Below are 12,757 nucleotides of genomic sequence, written 5' to 3'. Positions count from 1 at the left end.
CATTTTAGGAATCAGTGAATTAAAATGGACCAGAATGGGTGAATTTAATTCACATCATCATTATATCTACTACTGTGGGCAAGAATCCCTTAGAAGAACTGGAGTAGCCCTCGTAGTCAAAATAAGAGTCCGAAATGCAGTCCTTAGGTGCAATATAAAAAATGACAGAATGATCTCTGTTCGTTTCCAAGGCAAACCATTCAATATCACAGTAATCCGAGTCTATGCCCCAACCACTAATGCCAAAGAAACAGAAGTTGAATGGTTCTATGAAGACCTACAAGACCGTCTGGAACATAAAAAAAAAAAAAAAGTCCTTCTCATTCACAGGGGACTGGAATGCAAAAGTAGGAAGTCAAGTGATACCTAGAGTAACAGGCAAGTTTGGCCTTGGAGTACAAAATGAAGCATGGAAAAGGCTAACAGAGTTTTACCAAGAGAACGCACTGGTCATAGTAAACACTTTCTTCCAACAACACAAGAGACAACTCTACACATGGACATCACCAGATGGTCAATACCGAAATCAGATTATATTCTTTGCAGCCAAAGATGGAGACGCTCTATACAGTCCGCAAAAACAAGACTGGGAGCTGACTGTGGCTCAGATCATGAACTCCTTATTGCCAAATTCAGACTTAAATTGAAGAAAGTAGGGAAAACCACTAGACCATTCAGGTATGACCTAAATCAAATCCCTTACGATTATACAGTGGATGTGACAAATAAATTCAAGGGATTAGATGTGATAGATGGAGTGCCTGAAGAACCATGGATAAATGTTAGTGACATTGTACAGAAGGCAGTGATCAAGACCATTCCTAAGAAAAAGAAATGCAAAAAGGCAAAATGATTGTCTGAGGAGGCCTTACAAATAGCTGAGAAAAGACAGAAGCTAAAGGCAAAGGAGAAAAGGAAAGCTACACCCATCTGATGTAGAGTTCTAAAGAATAGCAAGGAGAGATAAGAAAGCCTTCCTCAGTGACCAATGCACAGAAATAGAGGAAAACAAAGAATGGGAAAGACTAGAGATCTCTTCAAGAAAATTCATTATAACAAGGGATTATTTCATGCAAAGATGGACACAATAAAGGACAGAAATGGTATGGACCTAACAGAAGCAGAAGGTGTTAAGAAGAGGTGGCAAGAATAACAGAAGAATTACACAAAAAAGATCTTAATGACCCGGATAACCACGATGGTGTGATCACTCACCTAGAGCCAGACATCCTGGAATGTGAAGTCAAGTGGGCCTTAGGAAGCATCACTATGAACAAAACTAGTGGAGGTGATGGAATTCCAGTTGAGCTATTTCAAATCCTGAAAGATGATGCTGTGAAAGTGCTGCACTCAATATGCCAGAAAATTTGGAAAACTCAGCAGTGACCACAGGACTGGAAACGGTCAGTTTTCATTCCAATCCCAAAGAAAGGCAATGCCAAAGAATGTTGAGACTACCACACAATTGCAGTCATCTCACATGCTAGCAAAGTAATGCTCAAAATTCTCCAAGCCAGGCTTCAACAGTATGTGCACCGTGAACTTCCAGATGTTCAAGCTGGGTTTAGAAAAGGCAGAGGAACCAGAGATCAAATTGCCAACATCCGTTGGATCATCAAAAAAACAAGAGAGTTCCAGAAATACATCTACTTTTGCTTTATTGACTATGCCAAAGACTTTGACTGTGTGGATCACAACAAAGTGTGGAAAATTCTTAAAGAGATGGGGATACCGGAGCATCATTCCTGTCTTCTGAGAAGTCTGTGTGCAGGTCAAGAAGCAACAGTTAGAACCTGACATGGGACAATGGACTGGTTCCAAACTGGGAAAGGAATATGTCAAGGTTGTATATTGTCACCCTGCTTATTTAACTTATATACAGAGTACATCATGCAAAATACTGGATTGGATGAAGCACAAGCTGGAATCAAGATTGCTGGGAGGAAATATCAATAACCTCAGATATGCAGATGACACCACTCTTATGGCAGAAAGCAAAAAGGAACTAAAGAGCCTCTTGATGAAAGTTAAAGAGGAGAGTGAAAAAGTTGGCTTAAAGCTCAACATTCAAAAAACTAAGATCACGGTATCTGGTCCCATCACTTTATGGCAAATAGATGGGAAACAATGGAAACAGTGACAGACTTTATTTTCTTGGGCTCCAAAATCACTGCAGATGGTGACTGCAGCCATGAAATTAAAAGATGCTTGCTCCTTGGAAGAAAAGCTATGACCGACCTAGACAGCATATTAAAAAGCAGAGACATTACTTTGCCAACAAAGGTCCGTCTAGTGAAAGCTACGGTTTTTCCAGTAGTCATGTATGGATGTGAAAGTTGGACCATAAAGAAAGCTGAGCACCGAAGAATTGATGCTTTTGAACTGTGGTGTTGGAGAAGACTTTTGAGAGTCCCTTGGACTGCAAGGAAATCAAAGCAGTCAATTTTAAAGGAAATCAGTCCTGAATATTCATTGGAAGAACTAATGCTGAAGCTTCAATACTTTGGCCACCTGGTGGGAAGAGCTGACTCATTTGAAAAGACCCTGATGCTGGGAAAGATTGAAGGCCAGAGGAGAAGGGAATGACAGAGGATGAGATGGTTGGATGGCATCACTGACTTGAAGGACATGAGTTTGAGCAAGCTCCAGGAGTTTGTGATGGGCTGGGAAGCCTGGCGTGCTACAGTGCATAGTGTCGCAGAGTCAGACACGACTAAGCGACTGAACTGAACTGAATGGGAAGTATAACACAGGTAGCGCAACTGGTGCTCTGTGATATCCTAGAGGGTTAGGATGGTGTGGGGTGTGGGGGTGAGGTTCAAGAGGAAGGGGATATATGCATACTTACAACTGATTCACGTTGTTGTGTGGCAGAAACCAGTACAGTATTGTAAAGGAGTTATCCTCCAATTGAAAATAAACTTTAAAAAATAAATGGAAAAAAAAGGAATGTGCATCTACTCAGTTTCTAAGTTAGAAGGGATCTTCGTGTGTGCTCAGTTGTGCAGCACTTTGCAACCCCATGGCCAGGCTCCTCGGTCCATGGGATTTACCAGACAAGAATACTGGAATGTGTTGCCATTTCCTTCTCCAGGGGATATTTCTGACCCAGGCAGGGATCGAACTTGTGTCTCTTGCACCTCCTGCACTGCAGGCAGATTCTTTACCACTGAGCCATCTAGGAAGCCCCAGAAAGGATCTGAAGGACCTCATAATTTCCTGTAGATAGGGACCAGCATGATCAACTGTCTCAGCTTTCCTAGGACTCAGGGGTTTTTCAGGACAGGGGGCTTTTAGCACTAAACCCAAGACTGTCTTGGGCAACCTGGATGGGTGGTCATTCTAGCAGGGGCTGAGCCTGTTTCATTGTTGAATTTGTCAATGTTTCTAACACAAAGTCTAGCACATAGGAGATAATTAATAAGCTCAATGGATATCTGTTGAAATGAGGGAAAATGGTAACGTAAGTAAAGGCACCTACTTTAGGTGATGCTAGTCATTTTGGGGGCAGAAATTGTGGGCAATATGGGTTAGGATCAGGTTGAAGACAATCTTGAAAGTCAAGCTGAATAGCATGTATTATAGCTTACTGATAATTGGTATCCACAGAACGTTTTCAAACAGAGTGACATGAAAAAATCTGTTTTTCCTTATTAAATCTGAATTGCTGAATGGGACCAGTTATAGAGTCTACAAGTTGAAGTTCAGGTAGAAGTTTATTAGGAGTCCAGATAAAAAGTGAAATAATACACCTTCAGAACCATTAAGGGAACTAAGAGCTTCACTGAGACCAAATTGCCAACATCCTCTGGATCGTGGAAAAAGCAAGAGAGTTCCAGAAAAACATCTATTTCTGCTTTACTGACTATGCCAAACCCTTTGACTGTGTGGATCACAATAAACTGTGGAAAATTCTGAAAGAGATGGGAATTCCAGACCACCTGACCTGCCTCTTGAGAAATCTGTATGCAGGTCAGGAAGCAACAGTTAGAACTGGACATGGAACAACAGACTGGTTCCAAATAGGAAAAGGAGTACGTCAAGGCTGTATATTGTCACCCTGCTTATCTAACTTATATGCAGAGTACATCATGAGAAACGCTGGGCTGGAAGAAGCACAAGCTGGAATCAAGATTGCCGGGAGAAATATCAATAATTTCAGATATGCAGATGACATCACCTTTATGGCAGAAAGTAAAGAAGAACTAAAAAGCCTCTTGATAAAAGTGAAAGAGAGTGAAAAAGTTGGCTTAAAACTCAACATTCAGAAAACGAAGATGATGGCATCTGGTCCCATCACTTCTTGGGAAATAGATGGGGAAAGAGTGGAAACTGTGTCAGACTTTATTTTTTTGGGCTCCAAAATCACTGTAGATCGTGACTGCAGCCATGAGATTAAAAGACGCTTACTCCTTGGAAGGAAAGTTATGACCAACCTAGATAGCATATTAAAAAGCAGAGACATTATTTTGCCAACAGAGGTTCATCTAGTCAAGGCTATGGTTTTTCCAGTGGTCAAGTATGGATGTGAGAGTTGGACTGTGAAGAAGGCTGAGCGCCGAAGAATTGATGCTTTTGAACTGTGGTGTTGGAGAAGACTCTTGAGAGTCCCTTGGACTGCAAGGAGATCCAACCAGTCCATCCTAAAGGAGATCAGCCCTGGGATTTCTTTGGAAGGAATGATGCTAAAGCTGAAACTCCAGTACTTTGGCCACCTCATGGGAAGAGTTGACTCATTGGAAAAGACTCTGATGCTGGGAGGGATTGGGGGCAGGAGGAGAAGGGGACGACAGAGGATGAGATGGCTGGCTGGCATCACTGACTCGATGGACGTGAGTCTCAGTGAACTCTGGGAGTTTGTGATGGACAGGGGGGCCTGGTGTGCTGCGATTAATGGGGTCACAAAGAGTCAGACACAACTGAGCGATTGAACTGAACTGAACTGAATCTAATATATCTTATTTTTAAATTGGCATTTTCTTATTACAGCAGTTCCCTCTTATTTATTCATAGGGGATACTTTCCAAGACCCTCAGTGGATTCCTGAAACCACAGATTGTACCGAACCCTATATTTCCTATACATAAATATACACCTATGATACAATTTAATTTATAAATTACACATATGATACATATATGTAATTACATATAAATTACATATGATACATATACACCTATGATAAATTAGACACAGTAAGAAATTAACAATAGTAACTATTAATAAAATAGAACAGTTGTGACAATATACCATAATAAAAGTTATGTGAATGTACTACTGTGACTGCTACTGCTGCTGCTAAGTTACTTCAGTCGTGTCCGACTCTATTCAACCCCATAGATGGCAGCCCACTAGGCTCCGCTGTCCCTGGGATTCTCCAGGCAAGAACACTGGAGTAGGTTGCCATTTCCTTCTCCAAAGCATGAAAGTGAAAAGTGAAAGTGAAGTCGCTCAGTCGTGTCCGACTCCTAGCGACCCCATGGACTCTAGCCCACCAGGCTCCTCTGTCCATGGGAGTTTCCAGGCAAGAGTACTGGAGTGGGGTGCCAGGGCCTTCTCCAACTACTGTGACAATATAGCTGAAAAAACAGCAGCTGCTAAGAGACTAATGGGTGGGCAGAGAATTCAGCATGGATTCATATATACACTGAACAATGGGATGTTTTCTGTCCGGGTGGGATGGCTTGAGATTTCATGATGTTACTTAGAATGGTGTGCAATTTAAAACTTGTGGACTGATTACTTCTGGAATTTTCCATTTAATATATTTTCAGGGAGTGATTGACCATGGGTAAGTGAAATCTCAGCAAGTGAAACTGCCAATAAGAGGTGCTACTGTATATGTTCTTTTTAGAAACTGTTTCTTCCATACCTTTCTTTCCCCTCCTTTCTTAAATGTTAGTATTTATATATAATATTAATTTTAGTTAGCAAGAAATGAAGGCCCAGCAGTAAGGTTCATTCAGCACGTCTTAAGCAGGACTAGGTAAGAAGAGGCTTTGTTTTTTTTTTCCTGGCAAGGGGCAGTGATTTTACACCTGTTGCTGTGTAGTCACTAAATTGTGTCTGACTCTGTGACTCCATGAACCGTAGCAGAGCAGTCTTCCCTGTCCTTCACTATCTTCCAGAGTTTGCTCAAACTCATGTCCATTGAGTCAGTGATACCATCCAACTGTCTCATCCTCTGTTGCCCGCTTCTCCGCTTGTCTTCAGTCTTTCCCAGCATCAGGGTCTTTTCCAATGAATCGGCTCTTTGCATCAGCTGGCCCAAGTATTGGAGCTTCAGCTTCAGTATCAATTCTTCCAGTGAATATTCAGGGTTGAGTTTTTAGGATTGACTAGTTTGATCTCCTTGCTGTCCAAGGGACTCTTTAGTCTTCTCCAGCACCACAGTTCAAAAGCATCAGTTCTTCAGTGCTCAGTCTTCTTTATAGTCCATCTCTCACATCCATACATGACTACTGGAAAAAACCATAGCTTTGACTAGATGGACCCTTGTTGGCAAAGTGATGTCTCTGCCTGTCAATATCTAGGTCTGTCATAGCTTTTCTTCCAAGGACCAAGTGTCTTTTCATTTCATAGATGCAGTCTGTGTCACCTGCATTAGCAGGCAGATTCTTTACCACTGAGCCATCTTATAAGCCCAACCTTACACTACTTCAGTGCTTTCATAGACTGCCACACCCGGACAAGGTGTTCACTGAGAAAGACAACCTACTGTTTTTCTTGAAGTTAAGTTTATCCAGTTCTTAAATTCTGCGAATGTAACCTTCCCACTTTTTTGGTGTAAAAAAGTATTACTTCTCTTATGAAATGATGGTCATAGTAGATCGCAGTTGGTAATGTCTTTCTGCAACAAAAGTCCTCTGCATCCCCTTATTGGTTTGTAAAATGAAAAAATCTTAAACTTCTGCTTCATTCTCATGCTTCTTCTGGCTCAGATTTTACATGTAGATACATATACATTTGTGATGGATATGACTGACCCATATTCTGTCTCCTTTTCATACACCTTCCTGTACTGCAGAGGCTAGAAAACCCACAACTATACATCACAGATTTTTTTGCCACTAGGATTCTGTTTCTAAATTATGATCTATCTGTAGTCTGCAAACCCAAGAGACTTGAAAAGTAGAAGTGAGGTAGGAGCCACCTCCTGGCTGCTTTGGCGCTTGCTGCTGGCCAGCATGATTGTGAGGTGCTGGGCTTTTGGCAGCAGTGTTCCGCATCCAAGCACTAGCTCTTGGCCACTGAAGGCTTTGAGGCAGTGTTAGCAACATTGCCCTCTGGATCACAGCCAGAGCACTGTGTTCTTGAATTCAACAGTTTCAGCAATAAAGCTTTGTTTTTTAAAAATATTTATTTATACAAAGAGTCAGACAGGACTGAGTGACTAACACTTTCACTTTCATTTAGTTATTTGCCTGTGCTAGGTCTTTGATGTGGCATGTGGGATCTAGTTTTCTGACCAGGGGTTGGACCTGGGCCCCCTGAAATGAGTGCAGAGTCTTAGCCACCGGACCACCAGGAAAGTCCCAGCAATAAGTTGTGATTCCTCACCTTTCTTATTTTTTTTTTTTAAAAAGGCTGTGCTGGGTCTTTGCTGCTGCATAGGCTTTTCTCTAGTTGCAGTGAGCGGGGGCTACTCCCTAGTTGCGGCTTCTCTTGTTGTGAAGCACGGGCTCCAGAGTGAGTGGGCTTCAGTAATTGCTGCAGGTGGGCTCAGTAGTTGCAGCTCCCAGGTTCTAGAGTACAGCCTCAGTAGTTGTGGTCCACAGGCTTAGTTGCGCTGGGGCATGCAGGATCCTCCTGGATCAGGGATTGAACCCATGTCTCCTGCATTGGCAGGCAGATTCTTTACCACTGAGCCACTCAGGAAGCCTGATTGCTCAGCTTTCTGAAGCTCCCCTCCCGTGAGTGTGTTTACTAATCCCATTCTAGGAGCCATTTCTGGGAAACAGCAGAGACTCTGCTCCTTCAGTTCTTCAAACGATTTTGTAAGCATGCATGTCCCTGTATTAAGGTATTTTCTGTTTAAAATAAAAGTGGTTTCTGTTTACTGCAAATAACCCTGACATATACAATACCTGACTGAGCAGTAAGTCCACTGTTTCTTCTATACTTCCCCTACTTGCCGCTCCTCATCCTCTGCCTTCCCTTTCCCTCTTCTTTCTATAATACCAAATGCAGTATAACCTGGTGTCTTCATCCTTGGTCTTTTGAGGCCCTGTAGCTGTTTCTTGAGCCTCCAGATAAAAAGAAACCCATGATGGGCTTCCCTGGTGGCTCTGTGGTAAAGAATCACCTGCCAATGCAGGAGACATGGGTTCAGTCCCTGAGTCAGGAAGACCTCACATGTGGAGGAGCAACTAAGCCGGTGTGCCCCAACGACTGAGCCCACGTGTTGCAACTACTGAAGTCCAAGTGTCCTAGAGCCCAGGCTTGGAAACAAAAGAAGCCATCAAAACGAGAAGCCTCCACACCACAATTAGAGAGTAGACCCTGCTCACTGCAACTTGAGAAAAGCTCTGGTAAAAATGAAGAGCCAGCACAGTCAAACATAAATAAATTAATTAATTAAAAAAAAAGAAAGTAACTCATTATCACAATATTTCACAAGGTGGGTGGGAGGTGGGAGCAGCTAGTCTCCTGGAGGTTGAGGTTTTCCCTGATACCCGAGAGGCTATCTGACTCCGTGTCTCAGGTTCTCACTAATCAAGATGCCAGTGGCTTATCTTTACCCACTGGAGGGTTTGGGTCTGTGATGAGGAACAATAGCAGTTTATTCCTTGGATTCTAGGTCCCCTGAGACACAATTTCTAGTTTGACTCATTGGGCATCATCATCGTCAGGAAAGTGACAGTACTCTACATGTATGAATTATTAACCTAAAACTAATATTATATGTTTCCATATTCTTTTAACATTTCTAGGAAAAAATGCTTTTCTCTCATAAACACAATTCTTTTTTTTGAAAGTTGTAATGTGTTTTCATTGATTAGAATTGTTTACAGTGTAATCATTCCATCATACCTATAATATACAGTCATAATCAAATATCTGATACTAAAGTAACTTACTGATAAATTCTAATATTGAACATAGAGTACTTCCATCTCTGTTAACAATAAAAAACAAAACCACTGAGTTTATCTTGGAAAATTTAAATTCTGGCCATTATATTACAAGTTGGGAATCTGAGTAATCCAACTTTGAGATGACTTTCTCACTGTAGAAGTTTGCTCTGTTGGTGAACGTTTGTTTTGGGATTTCCTCTTGTCTCAAGCCATTCTTGCAAACGACGCACTTTGGGGATGGGACCTTTCAATCGCCCTCGCCCTCTGCCTTGGTCAGTGTTCTGGACCTGGCCTCTCAATCCCAGCTTTTTACCCTCTGCCTGAGTATATTTGCAGAAGAACACTCCTTGCGCCTTCCCCAGTGTTTCCTAATCCACTGATACCAGCGTGTCCTCTTCTGCCATGCTGATGCTCACCCCTCCTCATCGTCCTCTCATGCAGCCAGGACTGCCTCTGCAACCACTGTGCCAACGGTTCTCCCACGTGCGCAATCTCTGTGCCCAGAAAGCTTAGACAAACAATTCTCCAAAAAATTTTTAAAATCTCCTTCCTCCCTTGTCCCACCCCTACTGCCACTTTGCTATAAGCAACACATAACAATACCTTATTATGCCAGAATTGTGAATAGCCTATAGTTTTCCCATGGTACTCTTATTATTGCAAATACAGCTGCCTCTTGTTCCTTCTCCTATCTTTAAACTATGGCCATAGTGATACTGAAAGGCCAATATGATAGACTCCCTTGTAAACTATCTGGCCTAGGATATCCTGGACAATCATAAAAAGATGGGATCGCCTTGGACAAACAGAACATACCTGTTACTGAATCTTGACCCAGAGCCCTTGCAGGCTCTGCAGTGGGGATAGTTATAATACTAATGGAAGTCCTCACACTGGTCCCTCAATTTCCAAAGCACAATATTTAGACAATGTTAAAGCATTGCTGAAATTTAGCTCTAAGAAAAAGTCTGGACTAGGGAAAAAAATAAAAAAGGTCTATTAATGCTGGGAAGCAAAGGAATTGCATAATTTACAGTATAGATGACATCTCTCAATTCAAATAGTTCTTCCTACCCTGGAATTGCTGATTGTAGGTTAAACACCTTATTTTTCATTCACTGGATGTAGAGATATCTTTTCACTAATGCCATCTATCTTTTCAATATTTTTAAGAAGTTACCTTAAGGGGAAATCTGCTTCCAAATTTTAAATGCCTCAGGGTGTTAAGGAGAAAATGGCAGCATTTTCACTGGTAGCTTTTCACAGGTAGGTAGCTTCTCCCAGGTAGATTCAGGGAGCAGACTTATCTTTCAATTTATGGCTGGAACAATCCAGGTGGTAAACGTGAAACATTTTTCCAGGATCATAAAACTGCCGTCACTTCAGTTCAGTCACTCAGTTGTGTTTGATTCTTTGCAATCCCATGGACTGCACCACACTAGGCTTCCCTGTCCATCACCAATTCCCAGAGCTTGCTCAAACTCATGTCCATCGAGTCTGTGATGCCATCCAACCATCTCATCCTCTGTCATTCCCTTCTCCTCCTGCCTTCAATCTTTCCCAGAATTAGGGTCTTTTTCAATGAGTCAGTTCTTCTCATCAGGTGGTCAATGTATTGGAGTTTCAGCTTCAGCATTAGTCCTTCCAATGAATATTCTGGACTGATTGGCATAGATACCTTTAAAAACATATTTCAATGTCTGCAATATTTAGAATGTGTGCCACATACTTTTTAAACGTCTTATTTTCTTTGGGTTCACAACCTGCTGTGTATGAGATACTGCTAGGCACCGGATATGCAACGATGCATAAAATACATTCCATATCCTAGAAGGGGACAGAGGATGAGATGGTTGGGTGGCATCACCAACTCGATGGATGGGAGTTTGAGCAGGCTCCGGGGGTTGGTGATAGCCAGGAAAGCCTGGCGTGCTGTAGTCCATGGGGACGCAACGAGTCGGACATAACTGAGCGACTGTACTGATCCAAGTAGGTTTCTGTAATTTGATCAATGTCCTTCCTTCATACAAACTTTTATAGTTTCCTTCACCTCCACCCAGCCTCTCCAATTATTTTGTGAATGGTTTCTTTAGGAACCCACCTGCTTGGATCCTGTCATCCAGTCAGTCCTTAGCTTTCTATACAAGAACCTCGGTTTCCCCATCCTTCCCTAAAGGCATGGTTAAACTCCACGTTTTTCCTTTCCTCCGTCTCATTCATCCTTTTGGGTAATACAAGTAAATGGGAAGTCTGGGACCAGAGGCTCATACGAATTTAACTATTACGTGTATTCCAGAAAACCACGGTACCCGCTGACTTCGCTGAGTAAACAGGAAACTATCGATCCCACGCAGGAAATGACCTTGTTTGAGGGCAAGGAAGGTTTCGCAGATGTCCCTTTCCCTTCAGCTCCCTACTAAACTCATTTCCGGGTTTCAATCCATTTGGTCCTTCACCACAACAGCCGACTCAGTCTAACTCTTCCCAGTCCCAGCCTAGACAGCGTCCCTCAGAGAGTGGCCAATTGGCCTTTCCCTTTAGTGGACATTCTTACGCCTTGTTTTACATCACTACGAATCTCAACCAATCAGTAGTTGGGATGGGAGGTACCAAAATAAACCACTTCCTTCCTAAACAGCCGCCCCGCGCCTGCGTCATCCTGATAGATTACTTGTGCAGCCAACCAGCAAGCAACCTTGGGCCCGGCCTACCTTAAACCCAATCAATTAAAATGAAGACGGGGAATTGGGCGGAGAATGGAAAACTTGCCCCCACTTTTGGAAATGGTTTGACGGAGACGCGTACGGACCTCTTAAACTTAGAATTTGCGGCCAATTTTGCCTACTGTATGTCTCAGACGCCCCAGTTCTGTCCCCCCTCAGCCGCACCCCAAGATGAGCCTCCCACCCCATATATCTCCCCCCAGCCCCCATCTCAGTAGAACACGTTCCCATCCCGAGTCTTCAGGAAAAGGACCAAACCCCAAAGGGCCGAGCTGTCCTTGCTCCTCCCCGCGCCGCAGAGCAGGGGGAAGGAGAGACCCCGCAGACTCCCGCGCCAATCTTTCCATTCAGTGCGTCTCTCCTCCCAACCCCACGTTCCGGGGTCGGAGCTGACACGGGAGTGGGAGGAGCCGAAGGCCAGCAGGGCCGGCGGAGATGCTAACGCTTCTTAAGGTGGCGCCGAGCTGTGAGGTGCCTGGGCCTCCAAGCGACTGGGATGTGACGTTCTCCTGCCTCCCAACTTCGCTTCCCATGCAGTTTCTCATCTCTGGTCCCCTCACCTTACGCCTGATTTTATTTTCAGAAAGAATAAACAGGTTAGGTAGAGAATACAAACGAATTAAACTTACAACAATAAAGTTACGTAAAAGAAAACCAAACCATGGAGAGAACTTTTACGAGTAATCTCATCTTCTGTGTTCTTTTCTCCCTGAGAGTTCCTTTTAAAGTAGTGGGTAGATGTGCAAATGTGGGCTCCAATTTTGTCTGATAAATATTTCTAAGTGAATCATTTGTGTGTTTGCTTTTTGTCTCCCCACTAGATCTGACGGCAGTCCCTAAAGGAAGCAAGAGCCGGTTGCTTAGTGGCTGTGGGTTACCGCCTACTACTCTTACGGAGGGTCCCCTGGAAACTGGAAGAGCGGAGGTGGTATATTGGGCCTCCTGCCAGTCTTGCCT

At 43.1% G+C, this 12,757-nt stretch overlaps 1 pseudogene; it reads right to left on the bottom strand.

Moving 5' to 3' along the window:
- Positions 1–7,832: 7,832 nt before the first annotated feature.
- LOC113893618 lies at positions 7,833–10,525 on the bottom strand (annotated as a pseudogene).
- Between the last annotated feature and the right edge of the window lie 2,232 nt (positions 10,526–12,757).

Source organism: Bos indicus x Bos taurus, chromosome 5 (genome assembly GCF_003369695.1).
Source record: "Bos indicus x Bos taurus breed Angus x Brahman F1 hybrid chromosome 5, Bos_hybrid_MaternalHap_v2.0, whole genome shotgun sequence".
Taxonomy (NCBI): Eukaryota; Metazoa; Chordata; class Mammalia; order Artiodactyla; family Bovidae; genus Bos; species Bos indicus x Bos taurus.
Note: the sequence above shows the minus strand (reverse complement) of the source record. Positions and strands in the feature narration are given on the sequence as shown.